This window comes from Pleurodeles waltl, chromosome 11 (genome assembly GCF_031143425.1).
Source record: "Pleurodeles waltl isolate 20211129_DDA chromosome 11, aPleWal1.hap1.20221129, whole genome shotgun sequence".
NCBI lineage: Eukaryota > Metazoa > Chordata > Amphibia > Caudata > Salamandridae > Pleurodeles > Pleurodeles waltl.
This window is the reverse complement of record NC_090450.1, coordinates 681,114,481-681,138,311: the sequence shown is the minus strand read 5'-3', so window position 1 is coordinate 681,138,311 and position 23,831 is coordinate 681,114,481.

Below are 23,831 nucleotides of genomic sequence, written 5' to 3'. Positions count from 1 at the left end.
CCAACTCCTCCGCAGTGAAGGCAGGGGCCCTTTCCCCAGTCACACAGGCCATGGTAGGTTCCGGGCACAGGTCACAGCAGCACACACAGTGTAAGTGGTCTCCTGTTGAAGGTCAGAAAACAAGTGAGGAATCAGATAGAAAATGGCAGTCACGTCCACGGCGGTGTACACCGTCACTGCCGGCGCAGATCCCTATTGGGCACTGTACTCCATAGAGCCCCACATTATCCAATGAGGAATTGCACGGTGGTGCAAGACCACCTTCCGCCATGACGCCCAACATCGGTGGAGTTACCTCACTTCCACCTGTCCCTACATACAGGACAGGCGGTCGCCATTTCATGTGGTGGACAACGATCAGATTAACCTTGAATGCGTCACTGTCTAGATTTGCACATCCCTTGCCATTCCCACTGTCCCATCACATAAATGCACTGTGTACACTGAGGTGGTGGTTCCATTGTTCAAATTGTGACAGCCTACTCATTCTTGTGTGCCTTAAATACCTACCTCTGCGGATGAATGGGAGGAGAAGACAAACCCCTGTGTACAGACCCCTTGTGGACTTGGCTACACTGGAGGATAGGCACATTATACTGACTTATAGACTGGACAGGGCCACAATCACAGAGCTGTGTGCCCAATTGGAGCCTGACCTGATATCAGCTATCCGTCATCCCAATGGGATCCCCCCTCTTGTGCAAGTGCTATCAGTGCTCCATTTCCTGGCAACTGGCTCTTTCCAAGTGACAGTGGGCTTGGCAGCTGGAATGTCACAGCCAATGTTTTCAATTGTGCTGGCAAGTGTGTTGTCTGACCTGATTAAACACATGTGCAGCCACATTGCTTTCCCCCAGGTGGAAGATTTGGCCACTATGAAGGCAGAATTCTATGCAATGGGGCATATCCCCAATATTATTGGGGCAATTGATGGTACACATATTGCATTTGTCCCCCCCGCCAGAATGAACAGGGGTGATGGCCCAACTACAGGGGCACAGGGTGTGGCTAATAGGTGAGCCAGAGCCCCCACCCACTGTATGTCAGTGTATGCCTTCAGGTGTTAGCCTCATAGGATTACATAAGGCTAAATGTTGTCCCACAATACTTGCAGGTGACTCTAGCTACCCTAACCTATCGTGGCTCCTGACCCCTGTGAGGAATGTCAGGACAGGGGCTGAGGACCGTTATAATGAGGCACAGGTGGGAAGATTTGCCCACTGTGAAGGCAGGATTCTATGCAGTGGGGCATATCCCCAATATTATTGGGGCGATTGACGGTACACATAATGCGTTTGTCCCCCCTCTGCCAGACTGAACAGGTGTTCAGGAATCATGTGAGTTTCCACTCACTGAATGCGCAAATGGTGTGCTGGTGGACAAGTACATCTCCCACGTCACTGCCAAGTATCCTGGGTCGGTTCTGGATGCTTTCGTCCTGAGGAATATCAGCATTCCAAATGTGATGGCCCAACTACAGAGGCACAGGGTGTGGCTAATAGGTGAGCCAGAGCCCCCTCCCACTGTATGTCAGTGTATGCCTTCAGGTGTTATCCTCATAGGATTGCATAAGGCCAAATGTTGTCCCACAATACTTGCAGGTGACTCTGGCTACCCAAACCTATTGTGGCTCCTGACCCCTGTGAGGAATGCCAGGACAGGGACTGAGGACCGTTATAATGAGGCACATGGGTGAACCACAAGAATAATCGAGTGGAACTTCGGCCTCCATCTGACAGGAGGATCCCTGTGCTACTCACCCAGAAAGGTCTGCCACATAGTAGTGGTATGCTGCATGTTGCACAACCTGGCCCTCAGATGACATGTGCCTTTTCTGCAGGAGAAGGGGACTGGAGATGACCCTGTGGCAGCAGTGGTCTCTGAGGACAGTGAGGATGAGGAGGCTGAGGATGAGGACAACAGAACATCAATTATACGTCAATACTTCCAATGACACACAGGTGAGACAGTGGTACTGACCATTACTCTGACTATTGATTTATCTGTCGGCTGTAGCATGATGGCATTCACTTCCTTTGCATCTCAACTTACTGTCACCTATGGCTTCTCATTTTCCAGATGTTGGTGATATGACAACAATGTCCTGATGTGATCACTACAGACAGTTACAGATCATTATTTGTATGCTATCACAGTGTTCAGATCATTTGCACTAGATGTGACTGTTCCCACTAATGCACATTTTCAAAACATAAAACAGTGTCACTCAAACTGGGTTCGGGGGTGTGTATTGTAGTGCAAATAAGTGACTGAAAAGTGCAATGGAATGGGGTGATGGTGGAGGAAAGTCCAGGGTATCGTTGCAGTCTGTTTGTAGCACAGGTCCAGTGTCCAAGGGGTCTAAGGAAGGGGAGCAAAGGCAGTTCAAAGTGAACAAGGTGACAGGGTGGGTCACAAGGGGGACAATCTGGAGAGTCTAATTTCCTGGCAGTCATCTTGGGCTTGGCAAGTGTCTCTGGCGTCTCTCTGGTTCGTAGGGAACGTTTGCGGGTGGTTCACCTTCTGCAGGGGTTGCTGGTAGCCTGTGCGTCCTGTGGTGGAGCCTTCTGTCCACTAGCTGCAGCGGATGTGGTGGGCTGGTCAATAAAATGGCTAGTGGTAGGGGCCCGCTGCTGTGCAGTCCATTCCCTCATGAGGTTGGCCATGTCTGCCAGCACCCCTGCTATGGAGATCATAGTGGTGTTGAGGGCCTTCAAGTCCTCCCTGATCTCCTTATGGTGTTCCTCCTGCAGCCGCTTGTTCTCCTGCATGTTGTTCAGGGCCTGGCCCATGGTGTCCTGGGATTGTTGGTAGGCCCCCAGGACATTTGTGAGTGCCTCTTGGAGAGTCATTTCCCTGGGCCTGTCCTCCCCCTGGTGCATGGCAGTCCTCCCATTGTCCCTGTTGCCCTGTGCCCCTGAACGGTGTGCCCAATGCCACTGACCCCAGGTCCCTGATTGTCTTGGGGGCGAGGTGTGGATTGGGGTCCCTGTACAGGTGGGCACACTGCTGATTGACGTGTCCTGGGAACAGAGGTGTAGGGACGCTGGGTGGGTGCTAGAGTGTTAGCTACTGATGCGGGAGGCTCTGTAGTGGACTGTGTGTTGGGCTGGGGTGACCAACTGACCAATGGTCCCTGATGGGCCAGGTTGTTGATCCAGATCCTGAAGTCCAGAATTACTTTCATCACTGGGGGCATCTTTTGTTGGGGGACTGGATAGTCGTGGCACCTCGTCTCTGCTGAGATTGGCTGGGGCACCTGTCAGGATGTAAGTGATGTATTATGCTTCATGCCTGTGAGATATTGTACATCCCTATCTTCCTCTCTACCGTTTATGTTGCCCTGCCACCTTTGAACGTGTATGTTGATGTATTGTGGGATTGTTTGTACACCTATGCTGTGCATGCTGTATGAATGGTGTCCATGCAGGGCTGGAAGGGCTGTCCATGCATTGGTATGGCAGGCAGGGCTTGGCATTGGGGCTAGTCATCTGCATTGATGCAGTGTGTGGGATGGAGTGGAGTGATGGGAGTGAGGGTGAGGGTGTGAGATGGCATGCAGGTAAGGGGGGTGATAGGTGGTAAATGTTGACTTACCAGTGTCCAGTCCTCCGGCTACTCCAGTGAGTCCCTATGGATGCAGTAATGCCAAGACTTGCTCCTCCCATGCTGTGAGCTGTGGGGGAGGAGGTGGGGTCCACCGCCAGCCCTCTGAATAGCGAGCTGGTGCCTTGCTGCCGCTGAATGTATCTTCCCCCGTAGGTCATTCCACCTCTCCCTGATGTCATCCCTTGTTCTTGGATGCTGTCCCACGGCGTTCACCCTGTTCACGATTCTCCACCATAGCTCCATCTTCCTGGCAATGGATATTTGCTGTACCTGTGCTCCAGACAGCTGTGGCTCTACCCTGACTATTTTCTCCACCATGGCCTGCAACTTCTCATCTGTGAAATGGGGGTGCCTTTGTGGGGCCATGGGTGTTGTGTGGTGTGTGTAAGTGTGTGGGTGTTGGGTAGTGTGACTGGGTGTGCGTAGTGGAGTGCTTGAGGGATGTATGGGTGTGTGTGTAGCTGTGGCAGTGGTCTTGATGTCTGTCTGGTGGCAATGATTTGCATTCGTAAGGGGTTGTGGGTAATGTGGGTGTGTGTTTTATAGTGGTGTCGGTGGGTGTGGTGTGTGTATGGGTGTCAGGTGTGTGTTGTTTGAATTGGTCAATGTTGTGTAGTTTAGTATTTGGGTGTCCATTCTGTGCGCGGCAGTGTGTACCACCAATGGTTTACCGCCATTGAATGATGTGGTGGGCATTGTTTTGTTGGCGTAACGGTATCGGTGTTGGTACCGCCACTTTAGCACTGACCTTTGGGCTGGTGGATTTGTGTATGTGGCTGTATTCTGTTGGTTTGGTGTGCGTGTGTCATGATATGGCGAACGGATAACTGTCACTACGGCGGTATGTTGGCGGACATCAGCGTGGCAGTAAGCAGGATTTACCGCCAATGTCATGATGGGGGACTGAATGTTATTTATGTTTTGTCTATTTGTGAAGTGCACTGTTACCCATGAGGGTATCCTGTTGCTGAGCAGGTGGTTTTGCCTAGCCCTGCCTATGATAGGTTGTTTAATTGAAAATCCAGGTCTTCAGCAACTTGCGGAATTCAGGAAGAGGGGAGGAGGAGTAGGAGGCTCTAAAGTAGAATGGGTGGTTGTTCCATGCTTTAGGAGCAATGTAAGAGAATGCTAGCCCTCCTGATCTGGTTTTGTATGCCTGGGATGTGTGCAAGAAGGAGTCCTGTAGAGTGGAGTTGCCAAGGTGGTTGGTGAAAGGATATACAACTGTTCAGGTAGCTGGGCCTGAGTTGTTCAGTTTCTTGAATGTGTGTGTGGGAGGTTGAATTGAGCACATTTGTGTATCGGGAGACAGTTCAGCTCCCTGAGGTATGGTGCTGTATGAGTTCTGTGTGGGAGGTTGAGGATAAATCTGGCTGCCCAGTTCTGTATGGTTTGTAGTCTTCTAGTGAGTTTTTTGGTGTTCCTGGGTAGAGGGTGTGCCATAGTCCAACTTGCTGGAGACTAGGGAGTGAGTGACAGTTTTTGTAGTGTTGCTTGGGAGCCATTTGAAGATCTTCCTCATCATCTTCAGGGTGTGGAAGCAGGATGCAGTGATGGTGCAGACTTGTGCAGCCATGCCCAGTTTGCTTTCAATGGTTATTCCTAGGTTCCTGAAGTAAGTTCTAGGTGTGGATCCAAGTTCAGCTGGCCACCAGTTGGAGTCCTATGGCAAGGTGTTCTTGCCCAAAATCACTACTTCTGTTTTGTCAGTGTTGAGCTTGAGACAAATGGTTTTTATCCATTAAGCAACTTTGGTCATGTAGGTGGTTAACGTGTTTCTTGTGTTGGGGGTCTTATCTGAGAGGGAGAGTATGAGTTGCATGTTGTCAGCATAGGTGGATATTGATATTGTGTGCGAGGATGACCTGTGCCAGAGGGATCATGTATTCTTGAAGAAGTGGGGTTAAGCGATGATCCTTGAGGCACTCTGCAGATGAGTTTGCAAGCTTCTGAGGAATAAGGTCACAGGCTGACTAAGGGCCATATGTACGAATACATTTTCCCATAGACACAGAATGGGCAAAACTGCTTGCTACATCTGGCCCTAAGTGAGCAAGTGAGTGCAGAACCAGGATGAAAAGGAGCACAAGGACAAGGGCAAAGAGTATCATGACAAGATGGAGGAGAATCAGGATAATTGTTTAGATTAGGAGCACGTGGGCTAGGGTAATTAGGACCAGGCACCAGATGAGGGAGGATTAGGTGGACTAGAAGGATCAGGATAAGCAAGAACAGAGCTAGGAGGGCCAGAGGGTGCAGACCACGGCACCATTACCTGAAATGCTAAGTAGAGCAGGAGGAAAAGGAACTGGTGTATCAGGAGATGGGAGAGGATCAGGGGGACCAGGACAATGGGTCCAGACCAAAATGACCAGGCACAGCCAAAGATTACCTAATAAGGAGAACCAGGACCAGTGGACGCAGTACCAGCTGTGGTAGAACTGGGAACAAACAGTGATAGCTTCAACACCAGACAACTGGTCTACTAAATTCTGAGGAGGGCAGTAAGGAGGCACTGAGTGTTAAGACAGTAGAGTAGACTGTGTGACTCCCATATCTTTGCACTTACATTCCCTGTGCTTGTATGTATGGTCAATATGTAGCAAGTGTGTATTAGTAAGACTCTGGTTGTGGGGAAAGCATAAGTGCTGAGACCAATGGAATGGATTTGGGAGGGCCTCTGTTTTAACATGGCATGTGATGGAGAGTAGATACAGCTTTCTTAGATTCCAAAAGGGTATTAGCTGCATCCCTATGGGTGGAGACCCAGAAATGCAGTATCAGCATCATTCTATTATTTTGGATACTCTTGCTTGGATTCAGCACTATTGTAACTTTTGTTACTTTTGTGAGAACCATCACCTAGCACAAAGGCTGTTTCTGAGCTACAGCACCATATCAGAGGGATACAACACTTCCAGTTCTGTCCTCTTCTTTTACAGTCATTTTATAAATCATTGTTTTCAGGTATTTAATCTGATTTATTTAATTGAACTGAACCAGAATTAATAATTCCAGAATACACTGATTTGCTTCTGAAAAAGAGGTGTTCTGATAAAATGGAGGCTTTTGGTGATCCTACATCTTGCCCTGGTACATTGCATGTCTGTGTGTATGAGAGAGAGTATAGCTGTAGAGAAGTAAACAGCTTCATCTAATCTTGCAAAGATTCTAATAATCTTTATCATTAGCCACCTCTGCAGGTAAATTTGAAATACTAGGAGCATTGGTGGAGCCACGAGATAGCTTCATAAAGGGCCTCACAAGACTCTGGCCCTCATTACAACCCTGGTGGTAAATCCCGCTTTCCGCCGTGCTGAAGACCGCCAACATACAGTTGCGGCGGCAGAATTCCGCTACAGGTATTATGACCCACAAGTCGGAATCCGCCACAATACAGACACCCGCACAAGTCCGCCACACCAAAGGTCAGTGATAAACTGGCAATAACAAAACCTACACCGTCACGCCAACAAGAATACGCCCACACTATCACGACCCACGAATCAAAGCGGTGGTCTTTCAACCGCAGTAATCCATTGGCGGTACACATCGCTGTGCTCAAAATACACACACATTTACAAACAATTCAAAGTACACACACCTGATACACATACACACACCACACCCACAACACTATAAAACACACACCCACATTACCCACAAACCCGTACAAAGAATTTTTGGGAAGAAGCACAGAGAGAGAGATTTGCAAACACAACACCAGCATACACAGACACACAACACCATCACCCATACAACATCCACGCACCTCAAACAACACACACCAACATATCCCCCCACACATTACAACAGACAGCACCTCACACATCACCCACACCACATCATGGCACCTCAAAGACACCCCAGGTTTTCAGAGGAAGAGCTCAGGGTCATGGTGGAGGAAATCATCCGGGGAGAGCCACAGCTTTTCGGATCACGGGTGCAGCACACCTCCATTGCTAGGAAGATGGAGCTATGGCGGAGAATCGTTGACAGGGTCAACGCAGTGGGACAGCATCCAAGAACATGGGATGACATCAGGAAGAGGTGGAACGACCTATGGGGGAAGGTGCGTTCAGTGGTATCCAAACACTACAGAGCAGTACAGAGGACTGGCGGTGGACCCTTACCTCCTCCCCCACAACTAACAACATGGGAGGAGCAAGTCTTGGCAATACTGCATCCTGAGGGCCTCACAGGAGTAGCAGGAGGACTGGACTCTGGTAAGTTGTATCTTTATTACCATATCCCCCACACCCCACTTGCATGCCATCTCATACCCCCTCCCTTACCCTCACTCCCATCACTCCATCATCTCACATATGCCCCACTATCACAACCCACACATCTCAATACCAAGGCCCTGCATGCAACACCTATGTATGGACCACCGTCACCAAAGCATGTCCAGTACAGATACCCACACAGACCCCACACAGACCCCAAACCAAGTATCACAAAAGGGCAAACACAATGATGCAAGCACAGGAGTAGAGGGTACCTCACCCAATGCACAAGATGGCACACACAGTTACTAAAACTATGCATTTACACCCCAACAGGACCCATACCCAATGTCACCGGGCAGGAGGTGCCAGACATATCCAGTCCCCCCACAGAAGAGGCCGACAGTGATGACAGCAGCTTTGCACGCCTGGATCAAGATGACCAGCCCGGCCCAACAGGGATCTCTGGACATTCGGTTCCCCTGCCACTGCCACTAGCCACCACAGACCCTCCCCCCTCAGGAAACACCAGCACAGCACCCACCCAGCGGGCCCATCCCTCTGTCCCCAGGACACGTCAATCAGCAGTGTGTCCACCACTACAGGGAACCCAGACAAGCCCACCAATCCAAGAAAATCAGGGACCTGGGGTCAGTGGCATTGGGCACATGGTTCAGGGGACAGAGGCACAGGATAACAGGGAAGCTGGGAGGACTGTTGTGCGACTGGGGGAGGACAGGCCCAGGGAACCGACACTCCACAAGGCACTCTCCAACATCATGGGAGCATACCACCATTCCCAGGAGACCATGGGCACGGTACTGGCCGAGTTTCAGGAGACCCAGCGGCTGCAGGAGGAACAGTACCTCAGGATCAGGGAGGACTTGAAGTCCATTAACAATACCCTGGTCACCATTGCAGGGGTGCTGGCAGACCTTGTCAACACCATGAGGGACACAGTGGGACACAAACGGGCCCCTGACACTAGCCTGGATGATGAACAGCCCTCCATCTCTGCCGGCGCTAGTGGACAGGAGGCACCGCCACAGGACCAACAGGCCACCAGCTCCCCACCCCCTCCAGAAGGAGAACCACCCCGCAAACGGTCCCTGAGATCCAGGAACAAGACAGAGAACATTCCCAAGACCCCTGCCAGGAAATAATACCCTCCTGAATGTCACCCTTCTGTCCCACTTTGACACCCTGTCCACCTTAAACTGCCATTGCTCCCCTTCCTATGCCCCATTGGACAATGCACCTGTGAGACCAAGAGACTGGACTCTGCCATGGACATTCCTCAACCATCACCCTAGCCCATTTCACACCCCCCTCCACTTACTAGCACAGAAATAAACACCCTTGAATCACCAAACAATCTGGAGTCAGTCTGTGCTTTCACAAATGTGTAATTGCAACATCTCTGAAATATAGCAATGTCAATGTACTGGTTCACATACCAATGTTACACAGCTGTAGGCCAGGAGTAAACATAGCAGAGGGCACAAATTGGGACACAGATCTGTGAAATGGATAGCCAAAGTGACAAGTCAGGGTCCATACACAGAGTTAAATAGGCAGACTTATGCTAGGTTCTACAATAGTATGAGATGTGGGAAGCAGTTACATCCTCTTACTTGTGTCTCACTGGAAGTATTGCATGATGATGTTGTTTCGGTTGTATACATCTTCTTCTTCTGCCTCCTCTTCTTCACTGTCCACAGGCTCCACAGCTGCCACAAAACCACCATCAGGCCCATCCTCCTGTAGAAAAGGGACCTGGCGTCGCAAAACCAGGTTGTGCAACATACAGCATGCCACGATGATCTGGCACACCTTCTTTGGTGAGTAGTATAGGGAGCCACCTGTCAGATGGAAGCACAGTAATTTGGCCTTCAGGAGGCCGAACGTCCTCTCAATAATACGCCTAGTTCGCCCATGTGTGCCTCATTGTAGCGTTCCTCTGCCCTTGTCCTGGGATTCCTCACTGGGGTCAGTAGCCATGACAGGTTGGGGTAACCAGAGTCACCTGCAAATATCGAGGGACAACTGTTAGACATCCTCCAAACATATCCAGACAGCAAATTAAACCATGTGGGGACGTTAGGCTCACCTATTAGCCACACACGGTGCCTCTGGAGTTGCCCCATCACATAAGGGATGCTACTTTTCCTCAAAATGTAAGCGTCATGCACTGAGCCAGGATACTTGGCATTCACATGGGAGATGTACTGGTCTGCCAAACACACCATCTGCACATTCATAGAATGGTAGCTTTTCCGGTTTCTGTACACCTGTTCATTCCTGCGGGGGGGAACAGATGCCACATGTGTACCATCAATGGCACCAATGATGTTGGGATATGACCCAGGGCATAGAAATCACCTTTCACTGTAGGCAAATCCTCCACCTGTGGGAAAATGATGTAGCTGCGCATGTGTTTCAGCAGGGCAGATAACACTCTGGACAACACGTTAGAGAACATTGGCTGAGACATCCCTGATGCCATGGCTATTGTTGTTTGAAAAAGACCCACTGGCCAGGAAATGGAGTACTGACAGGACCTGCACTAGAGGGGGTATTCCTGTGGGACGGCGGATAGCTGACATCAGGTCAGGCTCCAACTAGGCACACAGTTCCTGGATTGCTGCACGATCAAGTCTGTAAGTGATAATTATGTGTCTGTCTTACATTGTCGACAGGTCCACCAGGGGTCTGTACACCGGAGGATGCCGCCATCTCATCACCTGCTCCAGCGGACGTGCCCTATGGAGAAGAACGGTGAGCAGAAGGTCATGCAACACATAGGTTTCACAAGGCTGTTTAGCACAAACGTTAAAATTTCTCTATGTGCCTTTGTCTGTCCATATTCCTGGCCTAAAATAGGTGTGACGCAGTTATTTGGCCTGCCATGTGGCCCCCTGAGATGGCGGCTGCCTGACCTGTTAGGTGGGACAAGGGGAAATGAGATAACTGCGCTGGCGTTGTACACTGTCGCGATAAGCGGTCGAAGACCGCGGCTCAATTCAGCTTTGGTTATCATTGGGCCCTATGGGTTCCTGGAGCCAATGACGCTGTACGCCGGTGGTGACGGTACGCACGCCGCTGACGTGATCACCATTTTCTATCAGTTCCCTCACTTGATACTTGACATTCAACAGGAGAGGACCTACACTGCAAGTGCTGTTGTGACCTGTGTCTGGAAGCGGCAATGGCTACAGTGTCTGGGATAAGGGCCCCTGTCTTCACTGCGCAGGAGTTGGAGAAACTGGTGGATGGGGTCCTCCTCCGGTACACGCAACTGTACGGTCCTCCAGACAAACAGGTGAGTCAACTGTGTGCATGATGGATGGCACATGATTGTATGGAGTGTCGTGGATGGAAGAGACGGGGGGCAGGCCAGCATGTGAGGATGGTGTGTGTATGTATGTATGGGCCAGGGTGGGAGGTTTGTGGGCAATGTGTGAGAAGAACTGTACGGGAGAGTAACATCCATTATACCTTCACTTTCCCTCTAGGTCAGCGCTCACCAGAAGAAGAGGATTTAGCGTGCCATCGCCAAGGAAGTGTGGACCCTGGGGGTCTACCATAGACGGAGCACCCACTGCAGGAAAAGATGGGAGGACCTGCGCCGCTGGAGCAAGAACACGGCGGAGGCCCAGCTGGGGATGGCCTCCCAACGCGGAAGGGGTGCCCCTCGCACCATGATCCCCCTGATGTACTGGATCCTGGCGGTGGCATATCCGGAGTTGGATGGGCGCTTGAGGGCACTCTCATTCAGCTGACTCTGCGCGCATTACGAGGTGTCTGCGTGGGGGAGGTGGGCTGTGGGTTCCCCTAGGCCAGGGCAGACGGGCAAAGGTAGATCCATTGACTTGCAGCCTCATTCCCTGTCCAACCCCAAAGGTGGTATTTGCCCTCTACACCTAGTCAGGCTCCTATGGCTTCCAGCTGTGCATAATATGGTTCTCGACAGAGTCCCCTATGCGCATGTGCTTTTCCCCTGCCCTGTCAGTGCATGGCTTAGTGCATAGGGCTGCTCCCTGTGTGTTGTGTCTGCCAACGGTAGTGGTGTTGCATGCATTGACCATGTGTCTCCTCTGTCTCCTCCCCACACTTTTGTTTTGTCGCCCTGTTCTTGCATGCATTAGAATCATCTGGCGGAGGAGCAGTGGCACCAGAGAAGGAGAGAGCTGCATCCCACATGGCCCTGGAGGGTGCAGTAACGGAGTCAGAAGGCACCAGTGGGACGGAGGGCGAGGGGAGCTCCACGACTGGGACAGGAGCAGACTCCAGCAACAGCGACACCTCCTCTGACGGGAGCTCCCTTGCGGTGGCGGGCACTTCTGTGCCCACCGCATCAACAGGTACAGCCACCACCCCCCTTACCAGCACCGCCCTCCCAGCAGCCCCTCATTGAGTTTCCTGTGCCCGCTCACCCAGGAGGGTGGGCATCTCCTTCGCCCCAGGCACCTCAGCCCCTGCCCCAGTCAGCCCTGCTGCCCTCAGTGAGGAGGCTATTGACCTCCTGAGATCCCTCACTGTTGGGCAATCTATTATTTTGAATGCCATCAAGGGTGTTGAGAGGCATTTGCAGCAAACAAATGCATACCTGGAGGGCATTCATCCTGGCCAGGCGGCCCAACAGAGAGCATTTCAGGCTCTGTTCTCAGCACTGATGGCAGCCATTGTCCCTGTGTCCAGCCTCCCCCCTCCAACTTCCTCCACCCAGACCCAATCCCCTGTACCTCAGCCTATACCAAGCACACCATCTGACCAGCATGCACACTCATCAACACACAAGAGTGGACATGGCAAACATCAGCACCACACATCCCACCGGCACTCACACAAGCACCATCCCCAAGCAGACACACCAACATCCACTGCCTCCACTGTGTCCCCCTCCCTGTCTCATCCCCACTCACACCTGCATGCACTACATCTTCATCCACTACCTCCATCACCAGCATGCCCATCACCACACACCGCTCACGTGCACTCACCACCCCCACTACTATTCACACATCCCCTGTGTCCTCTCCCAGTGTGTCTGTGAGCCCTCCTCCCAAAGTACACAAACGCAGGCACACACCCACCCAACAGCCATCCACCTCACAACAGCCTCTGGCCCATGCACCTTCACCCAAATTCAGCAAATGTACACCTCCTACAACCACTACCTCTTCCTCCACTCCCAAACCCCCTCCATCTTCCCGTTCCAGTGTGTATAAGAAACTTTTCCTGGCTAACATTTACCTCTTCCCTTCACCTCCCCCCGTCCTTCCCATAGGGCCAGGCTGTCCAGGTCCCAGCCCAGCACCTCAGCCACCAAATCCTCCAGCACAGTGATCTCAGCAAGTCCGGTCACATCGCCGGCCCAACCCATCAGCGCTGCCAGTGTGCCACATAGCGAGGCCAAGGAGCAGGCCATTCCGCCACCTGCCAAGGTGAAGAAGGTGCCCACATGCCGGAGGGAGAAGCCGCATCTACCAGCAAGCAAGGGCTCCTCCAAGCCAAAAGGGGACAGTGGCAAGGCATCAGCAGCGACATCAAGGGTGGGGAAAGGACACAAGCCGAAGAGCAGGTCAGGACAGGGCACGGAGGCTCCGACTGAGGGACCAGAGTCACCCCTTCTGTCAACCACAACACCAACCTGTACGGCAGTGGACACCACCACCTGCACCACCACCTGCACCCACACCAGCCCGCCACCTGCACGGCTGCTGCCTCAGCAACAGTCCCCAGCATCATCCCCAGTGGGCAGCCGTCCGCGGCTGCAGGAGACGTCCTGCTGTGTCCCTCAACAGGTGCAGACACATGCACCACCGCCAGCACCTCCGCCACAGCACCGCCACCAGCCTGCGACGTGCTCAGACAGTGCCACCACAGCTGACATGGCAATCATCCCCAGTGGGCAGTCGTTCGAGGCTGCAGGAGACGTCCTGGACCCTGCCCAGCGTACATGAGGCATGACTCCCAGCACTGTTTGTACCAGCAGGTGCTAGGCGAAGTCGCTGCAGGGTGGAGTGTGTCTCTGCCTCCATGGAGTATTATGCTACCTGTTCCCAGGCAATCTCGTGGCACACACACCCAGGTGAAGGAATGGGACTAGCCACACTGCATGTTAAGCACTCTGGGCACAAAGCCCCCTCCAGAACCAATGGGTATTCACATCCACTACCTCAGTCCTTGACAGGATGAAGCACACTGGGCACAAAGCCCCCTCCAGAACCAGTGGAGATTCACATCCACTACCTCAGTCCTTGGCAGGATGAAGCACTCTGGGCACCAAGCCCCTTCCAGGACCAGTGGAGATTCACATCCACTACCTCAGTCCTTGGCAGGATGAACCAGTGGAGATTCACATCCACTACCTCAGTCCTTGGCAGGATGAAGCACTCTGGGCACAAAGCCCCCTCCAGCACCAGTTGAGATCCACATCCACTACCTCAGCCCTTGGCAGAATGAAGCACTCTGGGCACCAAGCTCCCTCCAGAACCAGTGGACACTGTTATCCACTTGAAAGACTGTGGCTTTGCACTACCCAGGATAAACCAGTGGGCAAACCACCCACTGGAGAGACTTGAGAGACTGTGGCTTTGCACTCCCCAGGATAAAGCAGTGGGCAAACCACCCACTGGAGAGACTTGTGAGACTGTGGCTTTGCACTCCCCAGGACCAATCACTGGGCATGGAGCCCCCTCGTGGAGCAGTGGCGTCGTCCGTTCATCCAGCTGGGGTGCCCCCCCTCTCTCGCTCCCTGAGGTGCCTGTTTATTTTCCATCTGATGCCCCTGCAGTGTTCTCTCAGTTTCGAGTCAGGTATCTTGTGTGGGCTTCGCCCATGCATTTTGGGACACTGATCCATGGACAATGATTTAATTAATATCCGGACTTGGTGTACATATTTGTATATACTGATTTTTGAATTTGGCCTATCTGATATTTAATTGATTACACTTGTTACAATAATTTCCTTTTGTCCTTGCGTTCTTCCAGGGGGTGACGGGGTGTATATGTAATGTTGCTGCATGTATTTGTGTGTATGGTGTTATGGGTGAGGGTGGGGGGTGTGGGGGTGTTGTGTGTGTGTGTCACTCTCTTTTCCCTCCCCCCTCCCCTGTGTGCTAGGTGCAGTACTCACCGTGGTTGTCGCCGGTGTCTTTGCTGCTCCTGATACAAGAGGAGGTAGACCAGCATGGGTAGGACCTGTAGTTCAGGCTCTATGGCGTCCTGGTTGTTCGTAAAGTGTCGAAAGGTGAGTGGTTTCCTTTCCAAGTCCTGTTTCCGCCATGCTTTTGATGGCGTTGGTACTGCCCCGGAAAAGGTGGCGGATAGGTGTGTTGTAATACAGTGGGCGGAACCTTGTGTTCCGCCTGTCTGTTGGCGGTTACTGCTGCGGTGTTTGTTTCTACCGCCGTGGCGGTCGGAGTGTTGAAGTGGCTGTCTATGTTGGCTGTTTCCGCCATGGTCGTGATTCCATTTTTTTTCCGCTGGCCTGTTGGCGGTATTACCGCTGCTTTAACACCGACCGACAGGGTTGTAATGAGGGCCTCTGTGTCTTGGCCTATGGTAAAATGGATATTCTGTGCTGTGTTTGTCAAAATAGCTTGGACACATTCAAACATTTGGGACCTTTAGAGCTATGAGTTAGTGCTTAAATTAAAGTAATTGAAACACTGAGGATCTCATGTTGCAAAATCATAGGGTTTGTGACCACAAAGTGCTTATTATTATGTACAAAAAGCCTTTTACGAGTTGAAAAATTATTTCTACTCCTGAAAGGACTTTTGTGACCATTGCCAACTTTCAAATTTGAGAGGTGTAGCGGAGGGGTAGAAAACACAGAGAACTTATCTTTCGCTTCCAAAGTTCTGCTCCTTCGACCATGACGTGGAAACAAAAGAGAAGAGGTTAAAAGAGAGAAAGGACATGATACAGAGTCAAGGGGTAAGAGGATACATCAAAGAAAGACTTCTATTTCTCCTCCAGGATTTAATCCTGGAAGGAGAAAGAGAAGAGAAATTCCAAAGTCTCAGAAATGGCTGTGCAGAGGAAGGAGAGTGGTAGCCAGTTTCTCCAGTGGGGGAGACAGGGCAACGTGGAGCCTGGAGTCACCTGGATGACAAGGCCCTGAACCTGGACACAGTGAGAGGAGTCCCCACGAAGAACCACTGTACTTCCTCACTGTTCAATGGACCAGAGAGGAGCCCAGCCTCAGCCACACTCCAGGATGAGCGTGGCTTACACAGGCAGGTCAACAGTTGCACAATTGGCGGCATGGGGCAAATGGAGCCAGTAGGAACACAGCAAGATGTTAAAGCCTAAACTGGGGAAGAATGTGAAGAATAATAGGATTATGGGCAGTGAGAGAAAAAAAATTAAAAGGCCCAATGTGAGGCTGTTTACTGAAGAAACCTTGGAAGCAAACAGGATTTTTCTTTCTTTTTTTGTGTCTGATGTGGGTTTATGAAAATGTCAGCACGGGGTGAGTATATGGAAGGATAGTGCTTAACTTAGTATCAGAAGACAAGACCCTGGTGAGAACTAACCATAATCCAGCTTCACAGGTTAGAAAAGACCTAGAACATTCTCTAATTGTTTTTTGTTGTTTGTGTAGAAAAAGTTAAAGATGGATTGCGCATGAAAGAAGTAAAGTCAGAAAGTAGGCTAGAGAATCTCAAAAGGGACCAGAGAACAATAGGAGGAGATAGAACAACTGAAGAAAGGAGAAGTAAAGGAACCTAATTTGTTAAATAATGCAGGGAAAGAGACAGGAAGAAAGTCTGGAAATAAATAATTGACAATTTATCTGTAAACCCTCTCTTTCCCTTGATACTCTCCAGTCCAATGACACTTGCTCTTGTGAAGTAAACAGAGGCATTGAAAAACCGAGAACAGGAAGTTGGAAAGAAGTCGGCAACAAATTAACTCAAGAAATGCTACCAGACTAAGGGCCTGATTTAGATGTGGCAGATATTCCATACGCCCTAATTACAATTCCATTAAATCCTATGGATTTTGTAATACGGTGGACAAGATAGCTGTCACGTTTGTGATGGAGTAACCTGCCACTGAATCTCTAAATCAGGCCATTTATCTTGAAAATAAAACAAAAGCTAATTTAAACTCTGGTCTAGAGCTTCAATTTCCTTTTCTTGGCTGATTATTGGCTCAAAGTCCAACACATAAGTGACAAGGAGTCGTGAAAGGGGTTTCTCCTCTCCCATTTCTAGTTATGAAAGGAATTTATTGATAGTTTACACCTGCAATTGCTGTCGCCAACCATTGATGAGCTACCAACTTCGAGTTGGGGTGGTAACTAATTTGCAAAGGGACACAGGTCCCCATCGGACCTGTTGCCTTTGAGAATCATGTTGACAGCCTCAAGGAGAACAAGGCAGTAGTTGAAAGGAGTTTCTATTTCAAAATGCAGATATAGGAATCGTGTTGTGCTGTTTCTTGGAGGCTACCATATCTGTGATTGCAGCCAATTGCAGATGGTCGTAAATTGCCACATGCTTAATGAATATTAATTAAGCAGGTCGTTCTGCAACACTCTGCAATTCATCATTTTGTGAATCAACTTCACACAACGCAGGTCAGTTGCAAAATACTATTCCATTCACAAAACATTTGTTGGCAATTTTTGACCTCTTTTTGTGAAATCAATAATACTACATCAGGACCCTAACTGGCATAAGGAGATAGATGTCAAATGTGTTCTGTTAGAAATGGGGTCTCTAGTTGGCAGTCGGTTTGCACCCTGTCCAAGTAGGGACGCTCACTCTAGTCAGGATAAGAGAGATACCCGCTCAGATAACCCCTCCTCACCCCCTTGGTTGCTTGGCACAAGCAGTCAGGCTTATCTCAGAAGCAATGTGTAAAGCATTTGCACATAACACACAGTAACACAGTGAAAACATTACAAAACGACACCACACCAGTTTTATAAAAAATAGCCAATATTTATCTGTGCAAAACAAGACCAAAACAATAAAAATCCGACATGCAGTAATAAAGATATGAATTTTGCGTTGGGGCAGGGGTGCGAAGCATGACGATGTTAAGTGTGGTGCCCACAGGTCATGGTGCACCCAGGGCTGCGGTGTGAAGTGGGCGGTGCGATATGCGGTGTCACCAGTCACGGTATGGCGTTGCTGAAGCTCTGTTGTCGGTAGGCCCAAGTCACCTGTACGATGTGGGACAGGCTCCATGCAGCGTCCACGGGTCGATGGTGCTGGCGTCTGTGGGCTGAGGCTGTGGTGCAGGATGGGATGGTGCTTCATGTTCCTCACAAGCGGTGTCCACAGGCCACAGGCAGCGGTGCCGGTGTCAGCAGGAGCGTCATCGTTGGGGATGCCCAGGCTGCAGTGTGAGCAAGGCAATGCTGGAGTGCGGGGCCCTCAGGGTGCGGTGTGAGCAGAGGCTCGGTGACGGCGTCAGTGAGACCAGGGTCGCAGTGCGAAGCAGGGCAGTGTGGCTCCATGTGGCGTCGGCATGTCACGGTGCGTGGCAGCGGCGTCGTTGATGGCTTCGGAGTGGTTTTTCTCCTTGAACAGCACAAAACAGGCAGTGCTGTAGGAAGATGAAACTGAAATCTTTGATATCCCTGAGACTTCTAACAGGAGGCAAACTCTACTCCAAGCCCTTGGAGAACTTTCTCAAGCAGGATAGACAGCAAAGTTCACCCTTTGCTCTCTTTAAAAGGCAGATTCAGCAACAGCAGGCTAATCCAGCAAAAAAACACAACAAAGGGACAGTACTCTTTCTCCAGGTCTTCAGCTCTTCTCCTTGGCAGAGGTTCCTCTTGATTCCAGAAAGATTATAAAAGTCTGGGGTTTTGGGTCCAATACTTATACGCCTTTCTGCCTTTGAAGTTGGCAAACTTCAAAGGAATGTCTCAGTTGTTTGCAATATCCTTCCTTGTCCATGCCATGCCCCAGACACACACCAGGGGGTTGGTGACTGCATTGTGGGAGGGCAGGCACAGTCATTTCATGTGTAAGCGACCCCTCCACTCTAGCTCAGATGGCTCATCAGGATATGCCGGCTATTCCCCAGCTCGCTTTGTGTCACTGTCTAGAGGAGAGGTGTAAACAGCCCAACTGTCAAACTGACCCAGACAGGGAATCCACAAACAGGCAGAGTCACAGGATGGTTTAAGCAAGAAAAGGCCTACTTTCTAAAAGTGGCATTTTCAAACTAACAATCTAAAAACCAACTTAAATAAAAGATGTATTTTTAAATTGTGAGTTTAGAGGCCCCAAACTCAATTTTTCTATCTGCTCTCAAAGGGAATCTGCACTTTAAAGTTATTTTAAAGCAGCCCCCATGTTAACATATGAGAGAGGTATGCCTTGCAACCGGGAAGATTTAATTTAGCGGTATTTCACTGTTAGGACATGTAACACACATCAGTAAAGGTCCCACCTTTAACATACACTGCATCCTGCCCATGGGGCTACTTAGGGCCTACCTTAGGGGTGCCTCACATGTAGTAAAAGGGAAGGTTTAAGCCTGGCAAGTGGGTACACTTGCCAAGTCGAATTGGCATTTTGAAATTGCACACACAGACACTGCAGTGACAGGTCTGGGCCATGGTTACAGGGCTGCTCATGTGGGTGGCACAATCAGTGCTGCAGGCCCACTAGTAGCATTTGATTTACAGGCCCTGGGCACGTCTCATGCAGTTTACTAGGGACTTACCAGTAAGTCAAATATGCCAATCATGGATAAGCAAATCAACAGTACAATTTTATATAGGGAGCACTTGCACTTTAGCACTGATTAGCAGTGGTAAAGTGTGCAGAGACAATAAACCAACAAACACAGAGTTCAGTATACCATAAACACAGAAGGTCAGAAGGCAAAAAGACAGGGGAGACACGCCAAAAAGCTGCCAGGTCTAACATGTTCACTTCTTGTTTGCAGTTCTACCTGGTGGTAAGTTCCTATTGGAATTTGTATAAGACATAATGACACAAAATGTAAGCTGTGTAGAAAGCAGCCAGGTATATAGTAATGTTTCTCTGCTATTTTCATGGCTACTGGCCAAGCTGTGCATACTGTTTGCTATTATTCAGCCACTAGCTGAATAATGAAGGTTTTTTTTATTTCCAATGTGGCTGACTAAATAGCTGTTTTCCTTCAGGAAATATGAGTTTTAATTCCATGCCATTTTACACAGCCAGTATCTCTTCATACCTGAAATCCCTCTTCTGCAATTGCAAGAAAACAAGATTAACACAAGTACAAAGCCCATTTCGAGAAGCGTTTGGATGTGCAGGATAATTTGTGCTTGTAGTGTCTATGTATATCTGCATACTTGTCCTGCTGTGATGTCATAGGGCTCAAGTTTGAGATTTCTGTTGTATGGTAATTCTAGGATAGAATTGCTATTGGACTGGAGTTGAAGTAAGACGTGTCATCTGCTTTTCCATGAAAATCAGCCTTACCTTCTGTGTTGGCACAAATCTTGGCAACCAGTGGGCAACTCCACGATATCAGCTTATGCATCTTCTGTGGCTGCTGTTGTTTACGCCTTGAGTGGCCGCTTTGAATCTTCAATCCAGGTTTTGGCTCATAGGCCAATCATCTGTGCTGCTAACCACTATTCCTTGCTGCACCTGCTGAAGGAAGGTGAGTGTTCCTGTAGGCATGTTCAGGGAATCTTTGGTCTCTGGAGGTATGTTCTGGGAGCCTTTGGTTGCTCTGATCAAGCGTGATAGTCATCATCCCTGTGTGCTCCTCGTGCAGCCTTACATCAGAGAATCTAGCACAGGGTTCTCCAACAAGTAGCTCAGAAGCTACTGGTAGCTCCCCAGCTACCTGTAAGTAGCTTGCCTGTGTGCAGCCCAGTCTACTAAATTAGAAACTTTTGCTTCGTTGAATTAATGTACATCTATCAAAATTGAAAAGCATATAATGGAGACAAAAATGTGTGTATTTTCAAAACTCATAAGCTGATGTTTGAAGAAAAATGGTTGAATTTCCAAAACATATTTCAAGTTGATATTTGAGTAGTAAATCAGGCGGCATTGGAGTGACTTATTACTCATATTATTTATCTGGTACTTGGAGGAATTCCAACTTTGGCTGTTATGTATTATCCATGTATATGTATTCCACACTAGCAAAACCTTTTTTACATTACTTCTGGCAACCCTATCTGATGCTGTGAGGTGATCTCTACTGGTAATCTTGCATATCAGGACCACTTATGTAATCTTGTCTGATATGGTCAGTTTTACAAAACTAATAACATTAGTAACTCAGGATGGTACGTAGCCCTTTTTCCTGAAAAGGTTGGAGACACTTGATCTAGAGCAATATTATCACTACTTATATTAATAACTATAATCCACTCCTTTATAGCATGTATGCAGCAGCTCAAACCTTTACTCTAACGACTTCTCAGTCTTTCCTTTCGGTGCCAGGGAAACCCCCTATGAAATGGCCTGAGTGGAAGGAGTATTTTTTGAATTACACTTCTACCATCAAGAATGATACTTTGGAAGAATCAGGAAAAAATTACATTTTATTGCACACTTAAGGCCCATGGACTCAGACGATTTGCAGACAGATGACAAAAAATGAGAACACCAAAGGATACAGATGTGCTTACAAATGTGTTGGATGATTATGACTGCTATTTTAAGCCAGCTATCTATGCTTCTATTTGTAGGTTTAATTCTTTCAATGCAAACAGGGTGCCTCTGAGCCAGTTGATAACTTAGTTCTAGTTCTTAAGAAGCAAGATTTCTCAGTACGTAGCCCTTCTCTTTGCGGCTGTTCTCCCCTCTGATCCTTTCTCAGTTCTCTCTCCTCTATCCTTTAATCACACCTTCCCCCTGTGCTTGTTTAGTCTCTCCCACCTCCATCCCCAGTCCTTCACCTTTCCCACCTCTTCTGTGCTGCCTGTTTCTCCCCCCTGCTTTTGCCTGTTGCATTTACCCCTGGTGCCACTCGCTGCCTCTATAGCACTATAGCACTAGAGGGCATTTCCACTCCTTCTGTGCTGTTACTCTCTTCCTCCCTTTATAGTTTTAGGGGGGGGTTTGGGGTGTTAAAACCACCTGATAAATGTATTTTCTAAAGAATAGTTAGACGCTTTCAGTCGGGTATGGTGAGCTGTCTGTAGGATTTCACCTGGCATTTATGCACACATACACTGACAAAAAAACACACACTCTCATATTTCTGTGTTGAAAGCCGTAAGAAAATGTTAATTATTTTACAAAATATTTTTTTCTCACTTCACATTCCTCTCTCTTTCCACTGGCTCTTAAGCTGCTATCATGTGCCCTGCTGGTCATATAATGTATTTAACATTATATTCCAGCATGATTGTCTGGGATCTGAAGTTCACACCCCTCCAGTCTTACGGACCAAGCTACATCCCTGCTCACGAGGTTCCATCCACTGGCGTAACAATAGCCCCTGAGCCCTTGCAGTGTGTGGTGTGGAGGCGAGTTCCAGGGGGCCCCCTCAGCACAGTACACTGTCCATGGGCTCCATGTATATTGCAGGGGGCCCCCCTCAATTTTCATTACGCCACTGGTTCCATCCTGTGTCCTCTTCTCCCTTTTTGGTCTTTGCCCTGTGGTGTTCTCCTGATCAGTCCCAGCCATTGAGCTTTGAAATTGGTGGGGTATAAATACCTACCTCTGTGAGTTGTGAATGTTCTCCCGGGAAAGCCACATGATCAATTTTATAGCAATTTTTATACAAATTAGAAAAACCAGCAAGGATTCCTGTCCACAAGCGTGTTGGGGTTCATCTTCCCCAAGAAGGCAAAATAGTGGACATTTCAGCACAATTTCTTCAGAAACTGGCTAAAGATCAGTATGTATCAGAGGCAGTTTAAAAGAATTATACAGTGTTGCATGGCCCACCCTTTTGTGTTTTCAATCTTTCTCTTTATTGTAGAATTTCAGTTATTTGATTTGACTAAGTTTTACGTGAAAGAGGCAGGGTGGAAAAATCAAAATTAGTACATAATCACGGGTCAAATATGCCGGAGCTGGACAAATCCCTTATTGTACCCAGATGTTTGCCACTGTTGTACCAGGTGCTGGAGCGCCACCGGGACCCCAGAAAGGAGTTTTTACTCTTCTGTGCCGGGTTCACCATCTCTTTTCTCACCTATGGAGGTCAACAGAATCTTTGGACTTGGCGAAGAGTGTAGTAGTCAGAATCATTCAATCACAAATCAATGACATTATACCATAAACAATTCTGGACACCATAAACAATTTAACTCTACATCAAACTCCAAACCGAATAAAGTTTCAAGGCTTTATCACAATCCCAAAATCAATGTCACATAAATGGTGCGCAAAACTAAGTTATAAACATACATGAAAACCACAGGCTCACCGAAACGTCTGAAAAGATTTAACCTACTAAACATCAATACTGTTAGACACTCAAAAAGAATTATGTAAATTAGCAACAATACAATATGAACTTTATTACCAGATTTCAAAGCAGATGATGGTGACATCAGTAAATCATCAAAATACAGTTTTAACAATCAATTTCAGAGCTGGGCCATTCCTAATACTAACCAAAATTGGGACTAGCATGTGTGGGAATGGGATAACACATGCGGGTAAAGGCAAAAATAAAAGAAGACCAAAATATTTTAAAAACATCTAACTAGAACAACTCACTACAAAAATATGCTGGTGTAAGTTACTAACTGAAAGGGAAACAAGAAACCACATTTAGTTATACCTCTCCTCGTGGGACAGCATACAGTGTTGATTTATCAAGACAGAGCGGTCACAGTCTTCTGGCATCAGTTGTTAGAAGCATCAGAATGGTGCAGAACACAAGCTGCACATAGGACAGATCAACAGTTCAGAATTAGTTGGCCTAACTAGTACTGAACCACATACCAGAATAGGGCAGTTAAGACTATGATGAGAAAACTCATAGGGAAAACTTAAAGAATAGGAATGTGAGAGCAGACAGACTTGGACAGAAT